Source organism: Miscanthus floridulus, chromosome 13, assembly GCF_019320115.1.
Source record: "Miscanthus floridulus cultivar M001 chromosome 13, ASM1932011v1, whole genome shotgun sequence".
Taxonomy (NCBI): domain Eukaryota; kingdom Viridiplantae; phylum Streptophyta; class Magnoliopsida; order Poales; family Poaceae; genus Miscanthus; species Miscanthus floridulus.
Window position 1 is genome coordinate 77784501 of NC_089592.1, and position 22380 is coordinate 77806880.

The 22380-nt window shown below is 44.3% G+C and overlaps 1 pseudogene; it reads left to right on the top strand.

Annotated features, from left to right (window-relative positions):
* The first annotated feature begins 8253 nt into the window (after positions 1-8253).
* LOC136500102 (uncharacterized) lies at positions 8254-11537 on the top strand (annotated as a pseudogene).
* Positions 11538-22380: the final 10843 nt, after the last annotated feature.

Consider the following 22380-nt stretch of genomic DNA (forward strand, 5'->3'; position numbering starts at 1 on the left):
AATTTAAAAAAAAAATTGTCGAGTGCTGGGTCGAGCACTCGGCAAAATAACCGTTAATGGCCGGCGCCGCAACGGCCAAAAATATTTTGCCGAGTGCTGCCCCAAGCACTCGGCAAAAATTTTTTTATTTTACCGAGTGCCCAGATAAAAAGCACTCGGCAAAGACCCTTTGCCAAAAAAAATTGCCGAGCGGACTTTGCCGAGTGCTACACTCGGTAAAGCCTTTGCTGAGTGCAAAGGGCTCTTTGCCGAGTGTAAAAACACTCGGCAAAGCCGCGGCCTCCAGCAGTGAAACCATCCAGATTCCTCCAAAATTCAGCCAAGCGAACAAGCCCTAGATCCTACGTGGCAATGCATGACAGCAGCCACCGTGTCCATAGGTCTTGTGAGCAGCACGTGAGGGCCCTTTGCCAGACGTTTTTTTTTTACCGATAGCCCCCTATGCTTTCCATTCCCTCACTCTTCACCCCTTCCTCTCCCTTCCCTTCGAAGCCATCGTCTTTAGAGTTTAGATGACGCTAGGGCGCTGGGTGGGACGACGGAGGCGGCGGGTGGTACCAACGACGACGTAGCCGGTGAAGGCGGTAAATGATTTTCGCAAGAGAAAAAATGCCATGACTTTTGAATTTAGCGGAGCGGGTGGGGGCCTACCGGGTTAAAAAAATTGCTACTTTTTTCCCAATTTTGTGATTTCTTCGAAATTGATTTGTACTGCGGCTACAAAAGCTTTGTGTAGTAGTGGCAAGTATCTATACTACAAGAAGTCTTTGCACAGGCTGTTCAAAGCGTATTACGGTTTTGTTATCGCAAGGGCGTAAATCGTTACTCTAAAGAAATAACAGTTTATATACACCGTGGCTAAGAAAAACAGACGGTACAGAACCCTATTAGTGCCGCCAATAAAACAAAACACTTACATAGGCAAGATAGTGCTGACTAGCTCCCTGTCACGTCAGCAAGAGACGCTTTTATAGACGGAGCACCACATGGCTCTGTTCGTTTGAACTTATCAATTATAGTATAGTATTTTTCTCTCACAATAAAACAACATCGACTGACTTATCGGCCGCAAAAAAAACATCAGCCAGCAATGTAAAATTTTTTTAAAAAAAAGAAAGAGAAAGGAACAATACAATGACCCACGACCTGTATATGTGGCTCTACTATCTATCTACGGTAAAAGCAAGGCTAATAATTTAGCCAGCTGAAGGACGTAACACCATGCCATGTCATATATAGCTAGTTATATAGTTAACACAAATTATAAATTCGCTGCAACAGTGATCGCAAGCATTTAATACTTACGTATATGTGTGGATGTATCACGGCATCCAAAGCGAGGAAGATGGGGAGCCAAACGTCGACCTGCAGCCTGCAGCAGTGCAGCTGGCTGCGAACAGGCTGTATGGTGGGATTCACAGCCTATTCGGTAGGCTGGCTGGGCTGGCTGGTGCTGGGCTTATGACTAGTCTTATATTCGTTGCTCGGTTCAGCGTGCGGTGTCTCACTCTCTCCTTTCTTCCGTCGGTGGTTAGGGTTCCACACACACGCGCCGCTCGTCGCCGTCTCTCCGCGCGTTTACCGGCGGTGGTCTGTGCCACGTCACCGAGCGCCGTCCGTGGCCACCGGATCCGAGCGCGGCCGCCTCTCTACGCCATCCTCCTCGTCGTATCGGTGATAGTGACGTCATCCTCCTTCCCCCACCCCGCCTCCATCGACGGCGCCTTCGGCCAGCAAGGTAACCCGAATCCCATGCCACCGTCCTCTCACCTGGCCGCCTCTGAGCCGCAGTTGTTCATCTTGTAGTTTCACCCCCGTGCGGCTAGGGTTTCCCCCTCTCTCCCTGGGCCTCGGTGATAGTGCGCTCGGCCTCTGTCCCCGGACACCGCCTCCATCAACGGCGACTCCTTCCACCACGGTAAGCCCCCCATGAACCTAACACCACCTCCATCAACTGCTCTACCTACAGATTGTTGATGATGCTTAATGGCTTAGTTAACCATCGAATCAGCTTTTGGTAACAACTAATAAGTTGTCTTACTTTTCATAAGCTTTGTAAAATGTTAAGTTTTTGTAAACTAGAACTCTAGTTATAGTTGTTTCTAATTTCAATTCTAGTTAACTGTGGAATGAACTCTTGATGATAGTTACAAAGTTGTAGGTGGTTTCTTAAACTCTTCAAAAAGTATAGGATCACCCTTGTGGGATCTCTATAGTTTCAGTTATGATTGATAGAAGTGACTGCTATGCTGCGGTTCTGAATCTGTGGGTACATAGAGTTGATTGTCTTAACTTATTCTTGCCTAAGTGGTGATTAGTATAGCTTCAGGCTTCATTAGTGTTAACTTAGTACACAATGAATTCTCTGTTGATATTCTTTTTCACATTATGTTATCCAATACACATGTAATGTTCTTCACCCCTGTAAATGTTCAATTTTTCAGATTATGTTTATCATCTTACAAGTGTGCTCTATGATTGCACTGCAGACATAGAAGGGACGTTTCGTCCGGTTGTGAGCAACGCTGCCCAAACTGGCAGCATCGTCGGCTTCGTCTTGCTCTCTAACTGCTAGCAGCCACTACAACCTCCGCTCAAAATGCCGCAAACGGACACAAAAGGCAAGTTAGGGATATGATTTGGCAATTAGCTATTTTGATTTGGGTTTTCATTCTCCTTTTGTAATGTTACAGTGACAGTGAGTGGATTTGGGTTTTAATTCTCCTTTGTGATTTTTAATAAAAACTTGGACTTTGTAATTGCATGTTGACTTGGTTTTCCCTATTGGACAATCTTGGCTTAGGCATTTGATTTTGGCAGGTTGGTACTTGGTTGGACAATCATCTAGTTTGTTTTCTTGACATGTCTTCTATTCCATGGGCAATTATGGCATGGCCTCTATTGTATGGACAATCTTGGCTGTGGTGGAGAATGAGACCAGTGCCAATTGATTCCCTATTTTATTTATGGGATAAGTGTTCTAGTTATATAGTTTTGGTTTGCTCTATGCTTCCTACACCTGAATACAGTGTTCGAAATCCCATGTGGTGCATTACTAATAGCTTTGTCGATCCTTGAATCAGATGAGCCTGGACCGTGCTTGCTGGGATGATAGAACAACCACTCTGATTCTTGACCTAATCATCAAGTAGAAAGACCACTATCACTGGAACTCCACTGGTCCAACCTCACTAGGGTGGAGCAATGTCGTTCGTGAATTCAACGAAGCCACGAACCACGGGTACAGCAAGAAAACATGCCAAAATAAGTACAACGAGCTGAAATGTTGTTACTTCAATTGGCGTGACGGACAGACCCATACTGGGCTAGGCCATGACCCGCTGACTGGAGAGGTTATAGCTGACCCCGAGTGGTATGGCGCCAGCCCCGGGGTACTAACTACATGCATTTCCTTGACTTTTTTTAGCAATTAGGTTCCTACTAACTCAGTACTAACTTCGCGATCACTTGAACACATGCAGGAAATAGCCAACCCGCTAGAAACAAGTTCAGACGACCCCAATGCTATGAGCAACTGATCATGATTTTGGGACGCACCCCACATGACAGGGGCCAGTTGCTATCGGCGGGGGGCATCGACCTGACAAGTCGCTCAGTAATGGAAGCCCTCGCACTCCTCCATCCTTATCGGACGAGCCAGTCGTGCCACCTAGTAGTCATCAGCCCTCGAAGAGAGTCCATAGGGAATATTTAGTTAACAGTCCTCGCAGCAAGAAGAGTATCCAAACTCCATCCGTAGAAGAGTGCCTTGAAGACCTAGGCCAATTTATCAGAGAGGCTAGGTCCTAGAAGGCTCGTCGTAACACCGATGCTCAGGAGTTGGCCCAAGTCTAAGACATTCTGATGCAAGATGGTATCAGCGAGGCTGATGTAGTATTCGTGCAAGCCCTAAACCTTTGCAGAGATAGGCTCCGTCGTCAGGGTTTTCTTAAAATGAAATCTAAAGAGGGCCGGCTGAACTGGATCAATGTGATGTGGGCCTTTGTGTGCTCCAACAAGTCCCAGTGATCAGCACATTTCTTGTTCTTCTACTATTTGTAGATATCCACCATGTGCATGTTGAGTTCATTCTGTTTGTTGTTTCATTATGTTCGTTTTTTTGTATTACCAAAGACCATTGCGGAGAACTAAGTGCATGTCGTTGTCTCATGTTTTGAATAAAAAATTTGTGTAGTGTTGTGAGTGTTGTAAGACATTATACATGTATCACTTTTCTCTTGTACATTCCAACCTATTTTTAAGGTGCTACCTAGTTGAGGTATCTTGATATGTTCACTTATTAGCAAATGTTTTGTTCCTAATATCTGCATTACAATCTGACTGATTTCTACCCATTTGTAGGTAGCATCATGAGCAGCACTAACGAGTCATCGTACAGTGATACTTCCAGTGATGGACCGAACACTGTGACCTTGGCGAAGGCAGTAGTCATCCTTCTGAAAGGTATTCTGTCATAGCAAAGGCCTGAGGTAAATCCTCCTTGTCCCATTCCTAAGCTATCTAGAGCCCAATGGATGCAGCTTACCCTTGCCAACCAAACCAGATGTTTAGACAATTTGCGCATGACGTGTGATGCCTTCATGCATTTTCATGAAACCCTACTATCATTTTGCCTGCCATCAACAGATAAGTGCACCTCGGTAGAAGCTCTAGGCATGTACATCTAGACTTGTGCCCACCAATTGACTAGTAGAGTGCCAAGATAGGTTTGAAAGGTGTTTAGATACAGTTAGCAGAAAGATTACAGTAGTTGCAGAGGTTATGTATAGATGGGCAAATAGTGTCCTAGTGCTAGTAGACAGGAACTACGCACGTGTAAGCCACAAACTTGCTGCATATGCACCATGGTTTGATGAATGCATAGGTGCTATAGATGGCACACACATAAAGGTTGAGGTTAACTGTGAAGCAAAGGCTGATTTCTTCAATAGGAAAGACGAAACAACAATTAATGTTTGTGCCATATTGGATATGGATGGCGGTTTCACATACGTGGGGGCCAGGAAGGTGGGGGCATGCCATAACATGGCGGTGTTGAAAGACTATCAGGACGACGCTTCGTTTCCCACATCCTCCAGCAGGTTCGTGATGCCTTGATGTTCACATCCCCCAGCAGCATACTTCTGTTCAATTTGCTATGACAGTTGATGGATTTCTCGTTGTTTTCATCGCGTGTAGGCCGGTACTACCTAGCAGACGTGGGTTATAGGGAGATGCCAGGTTACATGACCCCCTATAGAAACATAAGGTATCACATCAATGATTTTAGGGGCATAGATTTGCAGCAGTTGCAGAGGGAGGAGAAATTCAACTACATTCATGCAAAGTTGCGAAATGTAATTGAAAGGAGGTTTGGGGTGTCGAAAGGATGATGGCAGATTCTGGATGGGGTGCCGTACTGCAGTAGGATAAAGCAGGCTATGATAATCATTTCATGCTTTGCTTTAGATAATTATTTGTGGATGCGTAAGTACGACGCAGATCCACCCTCGTATGAGCTGCCGGAGTGGGTTGAGCTAAATCGAGGAACCCCAATCTCTGGAGTTAGGGAGTTAATATCTATGGTTGTGTGGAGTGGTGTCTGATTTAGGAAAGTTGAGGTAATGCAGCTGGTCCTCTATTGTTGTGCAGTGACTTACCTGCTTTTGTTCTAATAATATGGCATCTTTCTCTAAGTTGTTCATTTCTATGTCAGGGCTTGTGTATTGCATGGATTACTTGGAGAAGAATATTGACTGGCTTGAAGAAAAACTAAAGCCTTTTATTGAAGGTGAGTAAAAGAATACCTCCCTGAAGGCGATTATTTGTATGTGGTTTGGGTCAAGGCTGATGTTTTCTAAACCAGTAGCTTTAGGTACAATTCCATGACAGTCTTGTCTTGTGGATGTGTAAGGTTTTGTGGGACTTTGTTCGTTTCAAAAAATGTCTTATGGGACTATCATATTGTATTCATTGGTGTATGGGGAATTTTAGTGTTAGAATTACAAGTGCCAAGTTCTATAGTGTTTGGTGATGTGATGAAATACTCTAGTTCATTTGTTTACGGACAATGGACTAGTTGCTACACTATTTCTATGATTCACCATGGGAAGCAGTGGAGCAGATAATCCGTCTAAGACAAGGTAGGCATCTGTCCCTTAGGTTCTTCATGCTGGGCCTGTGGCATTATAATTTAAGCAAAAAAAGATGACTTGCTAAAAATTTGTCCTTCCCTATAATAGGAGCAGCAGACACCTGCTACCTCAAGTGCTGCAACACCGGTTGTTTTTCCTGATTGGTCCAGTTCTATAGTCATGTCGGCGTTATGATCTTAGGCTTTCTTCAAGGATTCTGTTCCTCACAGGTATGATTTCATCATATTTGCTCTGGCATTTCTCAGTCTATACAGACATTTAATTTAATGATAAGGTAGATAAGTTTATAGAAACCCCTGAAAAATGGGACCCCTAATTTGGAATTGCATTCTTTTTCTTGAATATGTTGTTTGTACCACCACGTCATCACTCATCAGCTTCAATCTTCAAATCAGTGTTTACGGCAAAGGAGGAAAGCTAGACAAGGCTGTTGAAATGTTTGCTGCTGCACAGAAGCTAGGCTTGCCGATTGATGAAAAGATGTACACAAACATGCTTAGCTTATATGGAATAGTCGGTCAGGTTCTTGTGCCCTGGAAACAAAGCAAGTAAAGATCTTCTGATTCATTATTTTTGGCCACTGCTTTAGTTTTCCTTCTGTCCAGTTCTAAGACTATGGATTTTTCATATTTTTAGGTAGGCATCAGGGGGCGTCTTTAATATTCGAAAGAAAGAAGGAAGATGGGATCAGGCCAGGAAAGGTTCGCTTTCATTCAATGTTACTTTTGAAATTGCTTTCAGAAAACAAGGACCGTTGTAGTTCCCCCTTGATCATCTAAAGCAAACATGGCTAATCTGGACCAAACTTGCAATGTGCATATCAGCTTCAATTCCATGATCAATGCATGTGCCACTTCAGGACTGTATAGCGAGGCGAAAAGCATATTCCAGGAGATGCAGGACTGTGGTCACGCTGCTGACTCATTCTCCTATCTTGCGCTGATCAGAGCATACACGGAGGCTAAACTATACACTGAGGCAGAAGAAGCCATCCAGATGATGCTGAACATTAGACCTGACGGACATGTAGCCTCATTACATGACTAACTGTTCCAGCGCTTGAGTTGCAAACTGTAAATTATTGGTTGAAATTCTTGGTTCAAACTATAAATCAGCATGATCTAGAAATGCATGGTAGTTTGAATTTGAAAGTTTGAAATTAGCATGAGCTACAATTGGTTGGCGTCAATTTTTGAACTTCTGCAAACCAGCTGCTGGCTGGAGGCTGGAGGCTGCTGGCTAGAGGCTGGAGGCTAGAATTGGCTGGCTGGTCTCGCCCCAGCACCAGCCAGCCAATTCAGCCTTGCCGAAAAGGCTGTCAGCTAGGCTAAGAGTTAAGCACTGGCTCTTGTCTCTCCTTTTCTCTCCCTCCCAAATCACGCTACTTTTCTGATGTGGACTCTAGCTGGCTGAGTAAGCCTTGTTATACTTGCTCTAACGGTACCTATGGGTAGCTGGCCACCTGACCACGACACCACTTGGCACTCGAAGGGCCAGGGCCACCACTACACAGTGACAGGTCATCTTCTTTCCTATAGGAGAGAGGAGACATTACAACATGCAGCCCATGAGCTGCGTTTTTTATGCAACCGTGAGCCACCGCTACATAAAATCTTTTCCGCAATGTTTTAGTTAGGGGCTCCAAGGCGGGTGGCCCGGTTGCCCGCCTTGATTATTCGAGGCAGGGCAGGCGGGCAGCAATTAACCGAGGTGGGCATGTAAAACAACCGTCTCGGTTAATAAGTATTAACTGAGATGGGCATTGTAAAATAACCATCTCAATAAATCATTAACCGAGGCAGGCATCCCAACAAAAGCCCATCTCGGCCCAGATACAGGTGATTGTATATAAATGCGGAAACCCTAGTCTCCTCATTCCCTACTCTCTCTCTCTCACTCCCAACACCAAACGCCGCTGCCTCCCTCCCCATCACCCGACGTCGCTGCCTCCCTTCTCCCAAGCCCGGCACCTCTACCTCACTCCCCAAGCCCGGCGCCTCTCCCTTTCCCTGTCGATGGCGGCGCCTCTTGCTCTCTCCGATGGGGCACACGAAGCCGCCTTCTCCTCTGGCGGCGGTGGCCCTCTTCCCCTCGGGCAATGGCCCTCCTCCACTCCAGCGCGGTGGCCCTCTTCCCTCCCCCTCTCCCTCAGGCGACGCGGGCGGGGAGGCCAAATACGGTGGCAGAGAGGCCGGATCCGGGCTCCTCCTCGCCCTCACCGTCGAATCCGGACGCGGGCGGCGCAGGCGAGCGGCGGCAACGCCGCGGCCCTCTCCCACGGCGGCGCTCCTCCCCCTTCAACTCCGGCGGTGGCATGGAGGCCGGATCCGGCCTCCCCATGGCAGCGCTCCTTGTCCTCCCCACGGACGTGGAGTGCGGCGGTCACGGCTCCCCCGACGGCGGTGGCGCACAGGGGCTGTAGAGCCAGGCCTAGATCCAGGCCCGGTTAGGGCAGGATCTAGGCTTTTTCGTTTTTCTTGTTTTTTATCTGATTTACCATGGCGGGCATGAAACCGCCTCGGAAAATGTCACATTTACCATGACCTTTTCCGCCGAGGTGGTTGCAAAAACCATCTCGATTAATCGTTTTTGCGTGGCTCGGTAAAAAAAAAAAAAAAAAAAAAAAACTGTAGCAGTGAGCTGCGTATTGCTTCCACGGAGAATAGCTCGTATGGCCTAACATGCATGGGGAGATCACGTTTATCACGCAGCTAATCCAGCTAAATCGGCTATGATGACCTGGTGCCCGATAGGGAGACAGCGCTGCTGCGTGCATGAATAGGGATGAAAATGGTATTGATATTTTTGGTCCGTATTCGAGACCGAATCTGTTTAAAGGGGTTTAAATCTGTCCGTATCTGAGTCCGAATATTCAAGATCCGATACCGTATCTATATCCGAATATTCAAATCGCATATTTATGATGTCAATATCTAAAAGTATTCTATCCATCATAGCTAAAACTATCCGTATTCGAATTCGAATAAAAAAATAAAAACAAATATAATATTAGTGGTAACCGTCCATATCCCATCTGTACCCTTGGACATGGAGGCCCATGCTTGGTAGAAATCCAAGGGATGTCAATCGCCTCGGCGCATACCAAAGCAGCCAAGTGAGGCCGACAGTGTCTGTAAGTGTGTTTCCTTTTTTTGTTGTTGTTATTAGAAGAGGCCTAGAAATGGGTGGGCCGTCGGCCAGCTTGTACTCAGTAGATACACCTTTTTGGCCCACGCTCAGCGACTAGAATTCGCATAGTGGGCTTCCGTGGGCTGTATATATAGAATAACATAAGCAAGACTTTGGCACAGCATGGACTTTGGAGACATGCTTGCTTCAAAGACCATCTAGGTGGGTTGAATCTCCTTCTCCTACAACTAAAAAGAACAAAGCGTGGACACCGTTTTGGTGTGATAATTATCTTGGTTCATCCGTCTGCCACCCCATGCGATCGATCTGAGAAAAGGAAAGGCGCGATAGAAAAAGAAACCATCATCCCTGTGATCCCTACCTACTTTGAAGGAAACAAATCGATCACCTGAGGCCACATGCATGGAAGGAAACAATAATCATGCATGGAAGGAAACAATAATCATGTATGGAAGGAAACATCAGTGGTGCCAAATAAAAGATGTGCAGGTTATACATGGTTAGACTGGTAAACCTTCTGCAATTTCCTAAATGAATATTCCCACCATTAGTATATAAGTCTATTTCCCTGCGTTTCTTCGTGCTCCCATTAGCATATAATATGAAAGTATTGTTGTGTTCATCACCACTTCCAGTTGACTACTCCCATTAGCATATACTTTCTCATGGGGGCTTCTATTTAAGCCCCATGGCCACTGAAGAGCAAAGTAACTAATGGTAATGTCATTGAGGACAGAGAGATTGAAGGTAAAGCCACTGAAGAGGCAAAGGAGATCGATATTTGGATGAAACTCCGAAATGTGATCAGATTTGGGGCACTGACTATGGAATTGCTAATACTAGAGAAAACCTAGCTGATAATGGCAACTAAGTTTTGTATGAAAATAATGAGGTTGCTCTTGAGGTTTCTCTCTACTCTGTGGTGCTAGAGCATGGTTGTTCATCACATAAGTTTCATACGCTAGCTCCCCATTTATCTAGGATTTACATTCATGCATCAAAATTTTGGTCCTCAGATAGGAAAGCTTCAGTTGAAAAAAAAAATCAGTTTTTGGGCTTCTGCTTGTTTCAAAATCTCGTGGCAATGATGTTTCAAGGTAAATTATGACTACGCTCTATCGCTTGTTTCCCTTATTGTTGTTAGGATCAATTCTTTCATATCAAAATTTAAGAAGTAAGAACCTAATTTTGATGTAGGCTGACATTTTGGCTATCGAACACATTTGTCCTGAGAGATCGTTGCACAAACATTTGGTACTTCACGACACTCAAGTCCATTTAAGGTTTTCAGCACAAATGGTGCAAAGAAGCCTGAGAGGAGTTTTGCTACAACACGATGGAAAAGTAACTACAATGGCAAGTATACCCAATATCATGAAGCTGCTAGATGATTGGCGTGAAACTAGCACATTATAGATGCATTGAAGAAAATGTGGTGGCATATAAAGGTTAACCCTATTACTGTCTTGGCACTTTCCAAAAAGCTGAGTATAGCTCCTGTAAAACAGTGATGAGTAAAACCTACTGCAAACTAATTCATTTATTAGTTTTCTGAAGGATTTACATTTCACATGCAATGACACCCCACATGCAAACCCCTGTAGAAGATTTGTCAACTCCAAAGATTGGGAGGTTGTTAGGGCTTTCTGGGTGATCAGCAACATATGAGTTTTTCTATTGATCTCTGGAAAACTGCATTTGATGATGCATTCAGCAGAAGTTGTCCTCTTCGTGCTGGTGGACATGAGTGTGGATGTTTACCAGTGTTGGCAAAATTGATATGCTTTCAGATGCTGATTTTTGTTTCTTGGGTAATGGTATCTTTTATGTGAAGTCATGAAATTTTTTATGTTTCTATCAGATGATGGAGCATTGCGTAGCTCATTTAGATATTGCTATGTTTAATGCCATCCTTCGTGAATCAGAGAATGAGATACCCATGAATACTATATCTGACCCAATTGTGGACTCAAGAGTTCTACCGATTCTAGCTGACGACTTAAGCTTTGGATCTGGCACACAACTTAAGAACTCTGTATGTGCTTAAATTATGAAATGGTTGCAATTGCATGATGAACAAACAAACAACCTAGAATAGGGACTATGCATGACACCTCTCTTGCACTATTGATTGTTAACACATGATATATACTTTTGTAGGTTGGGAATTGGTCCAGATGGTTGTCTGATACGTTTATAGTTACCTGTCCAAATCTAATTATCTTGTTCTGAAAGATATTACCTTTGTCTTTTTTTCATGCATGCTAGGGCCCTTAAACTGATGGTTTATAGTCAAGTTAGAAGGTAAAATACTAATGATTTCTTGAACTTTATAATGGTCCATACAACATGAAGACATATGTAATATTGGTGTTCCGTACATCATACTTATTGGTAATAGTACAACACATGTTCATACATATGTTATCGTAACATTGTTTTTCCGTTGCAATGCACGAGCATTTACCTATATTTACATATATACTCGAACCTATGTACATGATGGTATGGAGATGCGGCGGAACTTATTCGTGGATTTATTGGCGCATGAAAGAAATGAATATCGGAGATTTCTTCCTCTCGATATAAAACATTATCTTAGCCGCATCACGAAAAGATCTATACAGTAGAGCATGTGAGTCTGCGACGTCGCTCTCTCCGTGACTGTGTTAAATTCATAAACTTTGTTTTTTTGATTAAATATCACTTTAACGTTGGTATTTAATTTTTATAGTATTGTTATCTTATCGTGCGATCCGTGTGTTTTTAGTACAAAATATTAACTATCCCATAGCAACGAACGAGCACGCAACAGTTTATATATAGTTTAAGGTCAGTTTAGCTTGGCTCCCGCTCTTCTCGTAGAACAGCTTCTGTGCTGGAGCTCAAACCGTCTTGAAACATATTTCGAAAAAACGACTCCAATGTCAGTTTCATATTAATTTATGTCAAGTTTGTGAGGAAAAGACGCAAAAAATCATGTTTTCTAGCTCTGGCACCTCGATAAAAAAAGGTAAAAAAAAAGCTATTGTGAGAACATAAAAAAAGTGTTGTAAGTGTTTTCATTAACATGCATGCGTAGCAGTCCCCACGTGCATGCGTAGCAGGGCGCGCAGCAGGATGCGACTAGCATGCGCAAGCAGCAGGCGCAGGCACACGCACCGTAGCAGGATGCGAGCAGCAGCACGTGAGCAGCATGCGAAGCAGTGACAGGCTGGCATGCGTAGCTGCAGGCAGGGTGGGTGTTAGGCCTTGTTTAGATCAGCTCTAAATTTTAAGTTTTTTCACTCTCTCTCCATCACATCAATTTTAGCCGTTTGCATGGAGCATTAAATGTAGGTAAAAAAATAACTAATTGCATAGTTTAGTTGGAAATCACGAGATGAATCTTTTGAGCTTAATTGGTCCACGATTGGATAATATTTACCAAATAAGACGAAAGCGCTACTATTTATCAGATTGCAATTTTTTGTAACCTAAACATGGCCTTAGCGTCTGGACGTCCAGACTCTAGCCACACGGTTTTTTTATTTATTGTATTATTAGATTTTTTTAGCAACATATAGTATTATTAGATTAGATATATCTCGGCTTGGAAATGGACGGGCTGTTGGCTAGCTCGTTCGTTCATTTGCTACAGCTTTGAGCGGCGGGACATTCGCACCATGGGTTTTTCGTGGGCTGTATATAACGTAAACCAGCCCTGGCACCGTCGAACAGACGCGTGGGACGGCGGACTGCAGATTTCCCTTCCATTTCTCCCTAGTCACGGGTACATCTGGTTCGTGTCCAATTGTACCAAAGCCAAAATTTGTCTAGGATCAGACCATGGTTAAATTTTTGTCAAGTACAGGATATTTAGATTGAGCCAAATCATACGGTCAAATTTGCATTGCCCGTGACTTCGCTACCCCTATATGATAGTTTTCTTCTACAACTAAAAAGAATAAAAGTAAGATAATTTTTTGGTGCGATATTTTTTTGGGGCCGCCCTTCCCTCCCTTGTGATACTGCATCACGCGCTCCACTCCATCCCCCCCGGCGCTAGCCCCGCACGCCCACAGCCTCCCTCCCCGGTCCGACCCCTCCTGGAGACGTCCTTTTTTCCGAAAAAACTAAAACGTCCTCCTCCTCTCCGCTCGAGCGACAGAAGTCGTGCCCTCTCATCTTCCGCCGCCGCCACATGCCTTGGCGACCTCCCCAGCTCCGACAACCACCTCTGGCTCGTCGGCGATGGCTGGATCTGGGTCAGGCCTTGGCAATCGCGGGAGCGGCCGTCCATTGCCTCGGTGGAGGGATGGAAAGGGAAGGGGAACCCCGTAGATCTCCGACCTGTCGGCCGCCATGCTGACAGCTGCTGACCCCGCGGCTGTGCTTCCCCTCACCCTCGTCGTGGAGCAGCACCTCTGTAACACCCTCGGTGTTACACTGTATAGTTTTTTGCTAAAACACTGCATGAGCATCATACTTGTGTGTAAATATGTGTAATATAGAGTATAAAGCAATATACGGAACTTGAAACACGAAACGCATGTTACATTACATGTCGTGTTGTATTACTTAGGGTTCTAAATGAAATTTTATTGAACGGAAATGCTACAGAATGCATATGCGAAACTTTAGAAAAGTTTGTAGCATGAACTTCGTAGGTGACGATGAAATACGTGTGGTCGAGAACGGGATTCGCTAGATAGCTTACTTAATAGCTTGGAAATGGAATTCAACGCGAAACCGTTTGAAACTTAGTCAATTTTCGTAAGTCGAAAAATGGGTCGACGAAGCCAAGTTCAACAATTTTTATAGAAGGATCAGGTTAAGTAGTGGCATGGTTTTATGGTTTCTTTTAGTAGCCTGATATACCAGCTAGAGCGTAAAATAGGTGGTGTAGCTACTGGATCATCGAGTTGGCTTTTTGAGCAGCTTTAAAGTGTGTGCAAGGCACGTTCCCGGTCGGCTTCGGTGTCTGGGCACAGTCACCGCGTCTCGGCCGGTGTCGTCGCTCGCTCAAGCGCGCACCACCGCGCAGGCCGCACCGCCTTTGCCGCGCTTGGCACGCTACTCGCTCAAACACGCGCACGCTGGGCCCGGCAAGCCTGGCTGCTCTGCCTCCTCCGTCACGTCCGCCTGAGCCCCGCGGCTCGCCATCGTGTTGAACTGCACCCCGGTCGCACCGCCCATCGCTGCCGCACGACTACTGCTCCCATTGACCTTCGGCTGCACGCGCGTGGGCTTGCCCCACCTACCTTCGCCTTCATGTCTGCGCGTGATGCGACACCACGCTGTTGCTTTCCCTGACTACGCCACACCATGTTTCCGTCATGTCGTCGGCCGATCGAGCCGCGCCAAGGCCTAACCGCAGAGCTAGCCCCAGATGGTAATTGTGCATGTCTAGAGGTTGGTTTGGAGTTCAGCAGTCGTGCCAGACTTGCCACCGCTGCTGCCATACGACGTCCATCCCCAATTTAAGTTTTCGCCCATCGCCGATCGCCATAAGTCCAAATGGCGTCGTCCAAGCAATTAGCCTTGCATAGTCCACCTCCTTCCAATTAACCAGGCACACAACTAGCTCGGGTAGTTAGCTTGCGATCGGAGTCCACCTGATGAGCTTTCGTCCACCAGTGAGGTAATGCAGGGTGTTTTCCCCACGGCAGTCCGCCATGGCCGTTGAGGTGGGTGCTCGTCCAAGACGCCGCACCATGCTCCATTGTTTCAATTGAGCGGTGCCTTGCGTCGTGATTGACATGGTTGCCTCGCTCGTGTAGCAATTTCGCCAGTGGAGCATAGGTCGCTGGGGACGTCATCACCGTGCTTGCCGTGAACCAGAGCAACCCCATGTACATGGCCAGTAGTCTTGTCATGCCTCGTGACTTCATCCAAGTCGTCCTACACATCGCTGGTGAGGCCTTCTTGCTCCTAGGGTAGCTGGTTGAGTTGGTTGGGGCCGAGGTTCGCCGGAGTGCGTGGCCATCACCGATGGACGCAGTGTTGCCGCTGTGTCCATGGCCGATTTGTTTAGGAGTAGAACGGGTGTATCTAGAACCTCTAGGGTGATATCAGTACTCTAGTAATGGAGGCTCGGTAGTAATTGTAGCGTTGGGCTTGACATTTCGCCAGCGTCGGCGTCACCGTGGCTAAACCCTGCCATGGTGCACGACCACGTCTCTGTGCGACACCAGTCGTGGTGTTTGTTACCTCGATCAGTTGCGCGTTGCACGTAGAGTATCATGGTGGTGCTGGTTGGGCCCAGGGAGGTCCGTGCTCGCGGCGTTTGGCTGGGCAGGCCGTAGCCTCTGTTAGCTCTGGCCAGGGACCTTGGGAAATAGAAATTGGAATAAGGGAAGGGTGGTAGATGCAAATGCCGTGACTCGGTGAAATAGTGCTTGAGTGAGTTTCACGAATAGGATAGAGAACGGGGGCTCTTTTGCAAAAGAGCCAGCGCGCGCGTGGGTCTCCCCGCGTTGGGCCTCGATCACACGGGTGGGCCGCGCGCGTGGGCCGCGCGCGGAGTGCTGAGCGTGTGCGGATGTGGGCCGCGCCGTTCGGAAGCGGGCCACGCGAGGAGGAAGTCAGTTTTCATTTTTCATCGAATTACTAAAGAGTAATTCAATATAGTTTCGAGCTGAACTTTAGAAAATAATAGTAAATGTTGTGGGTATCCAAAAATAGTGAAACAAAAATTGTTAGGTTCATAAAAATGCCATCTAACTGTTAGTGTAGTTAGTTTACAGTTAGCTATGAGAATGATAGATTCATAAATTCAAATTAGAGAGCTTAGTATTACGTAATTTAATATTTGTAAGAATTTTTGTGTCAAACTGATGATAGATTTAGCCATAAAATTTTTACAGTAAGACCATTAGATTATTATGTACTCACTGTAATTTTGGTAGCCCTAGAGTAGGTTGATAAATAGAGTAGCTAGTACCACTCGTTTTATCATATATAAAATAAATCGATATTAGGAGTAAGAATACCTTTAGTTGCTAAGATAATATATAGCATGCTTCATACTTGTTAGTGGCAACAATAGGTAGCTTAGCACCTTAGTCGGTAGAACTCATTTATTAGCTTGATAGGTGTATTTTATTTTAAGAACTGCTGTTGTCGCATTACTAAGTGTTGCATCATCATTTCATGCATGTAGATCACGAGTTGGTAGAGTTCGTGCCCGTGGATGAATAGGATTACGAAGAGGTCATTGAGGAGTACGAGGAGGAGATCCTCATACAGGAGGGAGCCACGGAGCCTTTTGGTGCTAACTTTGCTGACCCACCGCCTGTCCAAGGCAAGCCCCGGTGCATAACCCATATTTTATGATCAATGAATATATATATATATATATATATATATATATATATATATATATATATATATATATATATATATGATGTCATTTACGTTATAGGAATTTTATGGAAACTACATGCATAAATATATCTACCTATGATTCTTAATAGTACAGGTCGAGTAGCTGCTATGCTAAGGGTATCGGTAGCATGAGTAACCTGCCGCTACTCACAATATGTGATAATTATGATTACTCGTGATAAAATGGTGGAAAGGAAAATGGTGACCGGGTAGGGATGTGGTTTGGATACTGGTGGGTGTAAGATGTTGTGTCCTGCGGCCAATAGGGCATAGCTTGGCTACACATTTTCCCTATCTGTGTCGGTTAAGGACCGGTCGTTGCATAAGTCTCGAGGCAAGTCACAGATTTATTATTCCGAGCACATACTTGGGTATAGGCGCAGGGAAGACTCATTGCTCTCTTGTCATGGAATCTGGCTCTTTCCGGACCAACTAATTGGAGGCGGAAATGGTGGAGGTCCTTGCACCGCACTGAGTCTAGGACTCAGGAGTGGGGGCTTGGAGTCCAAGTTTGGATGGGGACCTGGACACCCAGGACAGGAGGGTGATGAGTTAGTCCTGCTTGTGCCTGGGGTACAAGCGGGGCGTGTGTTTTTGGGGTACCCAGCTGGGGACATTGATTCGTGAATCGTCGGGCAATCCGGTATGGCTTGTTTTTGGTCGAGCACCGTAGTAAGAACTGGAAGATGGAATGTGATGAAATGGAACTGATTGCTCAACTCCTGCTTAAAGTAGAACAAGTGCTTACATAGAATGGCTAGATAATAACTTAATATGGCTATTATTAATAGCATAAATAAGGACTCACTATAGTATTGCTTTCTGCAAAAAGAAAACCAGCAAACCATAAAGCTCATCATAATCCTTGGAGTCGAGAAATTATCTCCACTAGTCGAATAAGTCTTGCGAGTATATTGTGTACTCTGGGTTTACTTACCCATATTGCAGGTAATGCATGAGGAGTACCTTTGTGTGGAGGATTCATCTGGTGGGCACAGACGAATCTTTGTTCTTTATCGCTAGATGTTTATTCTCGATTTCCGCTGTTTAATATTCCGCACTCTGACATTTGGCAATGTAATAATGAATTTCTAAGAATTCTGGATGTATGAAATGGATTAAGTATTGTAACTCGTTCTCATTATTGGATCCTTGGAAAAATGTAGATCTTTCGGGTTCTCCCTTAGGGTGCGCCCGACGGATACTGCCTGCTGTAGCTTGCTTTCAGGACGCTTAGTGTCTGGTGGAGGACGAGCGCCTCCGTAAGTATGTTATTTTGGGCGGTTCTGCCACAACCTCCGCCGAAGAACATCGCTGCCGCCGGTCGACTTGGGAAGGAACCGTAGGGAGACATGTCACCTTCCGGAAGAAAAACTCCTCTCTCTCTTCGTGTCGCGGTGGGGGTGGGGGCGTGGGAGGGCGAGGGCGGCGCGTCGTCAGGGAGGACGAGGAGGACACGGGAGCCCTGGAGGATGCCGTAGTGCACAGTGTCGCGTGCGTCGTCGAGCTTCTGGTCGTCCTCCTCCTGCCTGGCGAGGAAGAGCCGCTGCGATGACGCCACGAGGATGCCCTCCCACGCCTGGATCGCCTCCTTCATCTCCCGCACCGTCGCGAAGTACCACACCTCAAAGGTCAACTCCTGCCTACCGGATTCCCCTCTCCCGGCGCTCGCGGTGGCTCACCTCGACCTAAGGGACAGGGCGAGGGCCAATCTGGCTCAGCCCGTGAACGAGAGCGCACGTCGGCCTCGCTGAGCCGGTGGACAGTGATGGCTAATGGCGTTCTCGTCCTCCAGGTACGTGGCGCCTTGTCTCACATCAGCCCTATTTCTTTGTCCATGCGTCGTCCGCATTCATGATTCATTGCAGTTGATACAGATCCGAAGAAGAAGAAGCAGCTGTTTGGTTAGTTCACTGAAAGTTTGCGGAGTCATATCAATGTAGGGATGTGCAAGTTCATCGCAAGTTTGGTTCTTTTATTGCAAAATAGAAGTCCATAGTTCCCTTTCTGAAAAGTGATCGATCTGGCTCAAATCTAAGCTCTGATCGAACTCAATACATCGACTACCTTTAATTTAATTAGTTTTATTAAATTATTTGTATTCTGTTGTACCTTCCTTGTCCATGCATGGAGAGAGATGGTGAACGCAGTGCCTGGACCTGGGATGCCCATGTCCCCTCAGTGCGCCCACCCCATGACAATATAGGAGCTGCCTCTCTGTATTGCTATATCTAGGTATGCAAATTGAGTGCCTCCACTTGATGAGAACGCAGGAGGTTCCTCTCTGTGTTGCTATATCTAGGTATGCAAATATCAATTTATTTTGCTTTGATTTACACGCTGTGTGCTCCAAGATTCAGAGTTAGCCCTTCACATATACACCTTCTCAGTTTTGATTTTTATGTTTGATTCTCCTAATAACTATTGTTACTGGAATTGCATATGCCCAGCCCAATATACATTTCATATTCCAATTACATTGTTTGGGGCCAAACTCAAGGATAGGAGTGGAAGACGGGTTCTCCTCATCGTATAAACGCTACAAAGCTGAGCTGGTGTATACAGATAAATAAAGGCTGTTACGTACAATGTTTTGTGAGATCCTTTAGTTGGTTGGGTTCCTTTGCAATTTCTTACTCATTTAGCTTCCTTATGGACTAGAGCTCTGCAGGTAATGCACCTGGAGTATTGCTGTTCACCTGTAATTTTAGACTTCATTTTTACCTCTTTGGTAAAAAACAATGTCTTATGAAACCAAAAGTAAACTTTCTGTTCGAACAGAAAAGGAATGAACGTGTTCCACCATTTGTGTTCTAAACTTGCAAACCTTATTGTGTTGCTCCACTTCTAAACTTGCAAATCTTATTGAGGGCAAGTTCCTTTGCATGTTAAAAACTTCCCTGCTCAGGGAATCTTTGATGTTTTAAGTACCTCTATTATGTTGCCTAATTTTAATAATCTCTTGCTTCCATGTACAATCATATAATATGCTATATTTCTGGATTGCTGCCCTGTGCCACAGAGAATGCAAATTTATTTGTTCACTCTATCTGCTACTACTACAATTTAATTGGAATATGATATGATGCAATTTTTCAGATATCATGACCAAGATATAATATTTCATCTATTTTTGGTCAAAAATATTTCATCAGCTGACTATTTTTATATTATGACAACTTGGTTTGTATGAGGTTGAGGTTTGTTGCCTTCTTTTCGCTACTAATGAAAAAAAATTCTACTGCTGTATCAGCTATTAAATTAATATTTGGATAAGAGATTGAACAATAGGATGCATCAGATGATCTGCCCCTATGGAATACAATATATTTGTTTTCACTAGGTGTATCAAACCTTTAACTCATATTCTTCCTTCTAAAGGCTAACAAATTGGCGCAACCCAGAGAGAGGGATGGTCATTGCGTGGAACCTTTTTCATTGTGTGATTAGCTCCCTAGGCCCCAAACATATGCAGTTATGTACTCCCTTGAAAGTAATACTTTTTTCTTACCTTTTTGGGTTGGCATTTTTCAGGTGTTGGCAATCAGTGAGTCATCAAGACTACATTCTTCGTAGGAAAGTGTCTGTAAGGTGACTCATTGTGAACCAAGTTCTACCACCAAAACTCCATAAAGAGGGTTCAAACCAACTTCACCAACGTCTCATCCATGAAATGGTAAGCAATTAATTTTTATTTAATTATCGGTTATCATGTCATGTTTAATTTGGTTTTAAATTTGGTACTTTATTGCTGATATATCCTGGTTATTTCCTTTATCAGTAACTTAGGGTACCTTGTTTGGTTTACCAATATCTGATGTTGTATATACATACAACATCTAATCTAGGTAAGCATATTTCCTCTGCAATGTTGTTCTAGGGACCTTTATTCCTTACGCACATTCGATACAGAAAGCCAGGGCTCATGAAGTCATGAGCGCCACACCTGCACCAAGCAGTGGCCTCCAAGCAGCCCTCTTATACCATGTGAACAATAGGTTTTTTTGTTTAACTAGCTTTTGTTTCTTGATATTGCAATCAATTAGGTAATTACTTTTCTCTTGATTACTAGCAAGACAATTATCAAGCCAAAACATAACTCACTCCTTGAAAAATGACTAGCAAGCACCCCTACGTGAATTTTTTTATTGCCAGAAGTTGGAAATTTGGCCAGATGCAGGAACCAAATGAGCATGGCCATCAGCAATCTTCTTCACTATACACTATAATTAGTATTAGACTATTAGTTAGTTACGAGGTCAGTAAGTCATATTAGCTTATGGCCCTTCCATCTTTGCAAAAGTGCTCCGTTTAATCCGTCTCTATTTTTAATCTTAGTTCTTTTCTGCAGGTAAAGAAGATCAAAGAGTAGAGCAGAAAGGGCTAGCTCTTAGATGTTATTATGGAATCCTTGTGCATTGCAATGTATATCACTGAATTGAGTAACAAGATGCAGAGGTGAGAAACCCTCGCAGGAAATCACGTAATTCATCTTAATCATACGAGCATCACAATAAAGTGTGGATGACTCTGTTAAACTGTTTGCACACCATATAACATATAACCAATTCAGATTCAATGAAAGACAATGAGTTCAATGTCTGTTGTTTCACATATCTTCATTTGCCTCTTTGTTACACTTTATAGTTTGTTATGTTGGGTAATCTGTCTAGGCCTGGTATTTTCTTCAAGAACGCCGTATGATATCATATCTGTTGTTATTGTTGCTCAAGACGAGATACGCCCCACAGCTGTTTGGTTTGAACTTTGAAGCGCAACAAATATTTGGTTTCAGGCACACTGGTGGCAGAGATGGCGACTGGGGAGGCGTGTCAAGAGTGCTGGTGCTGCCCCAACGATCGAAGCATGATACCTTCTTTCCCTGTAGCGAACAACTCTACAAAAGCGAGGCAGACGAGAAAACATTCAGAAACCCACAAAGATAGTATGGAGATGCGATAAAACTTATTTATAGATTTATTGGCGCATGAAAGAAACAGATATAGGAGATTTCTTCCTGCCGATATAAAATATTATCTTAGCCGCATCATGAAAATGTCTATACAGTAGAGTTTGTGAGCATGTGACGCCACGCTCTACGTGACTGTGTTAATTTTATGAACTTTGTTTTTTGGATATTAAATATCACTTTAACATCGGTATTTAATTTCATAGTATTGTTATCTTATCGTGCGATCCGTGTGTTTTTAGTACAAAAATTTAGTTATCCCGTAGCAACGTACGGACACGCTACATAGTATAGGATATAAGTATATCTCAGCTACCAGGTGCGTCCACCGTCCATTTTTCAAACTGATTAGAAAACTCATACAAGCATCATACTAAATAAATACAATTAATATAGAGTTTGGATATACATGCTCTCTAGGCTAAATGAAAATAAACATCAGTCTTCTTGTAGCAGCAAAGTTTGGCAAAACTCCAGTCCATGAGTATAACAGTAAACCACGCTCTCATCTTCAACCCCACTCCACATAATACCTCACCTCCCAACTTGTCTTATATCACCCTCATTTTTTTTTCTAAGGTAGTGTTTAGTTGGTGATTTTTTTGGCGAAATAGTACTGTAGCACTTTCGTTGTTATTTAGCAATTAGTGTCCAATCATAGTCTAATTAGGCTTAAAAGATTCGTCTCGTGAATTTCGTCTAAATTGTGTAATTAGTTTTATTTTTTATTTATATTTA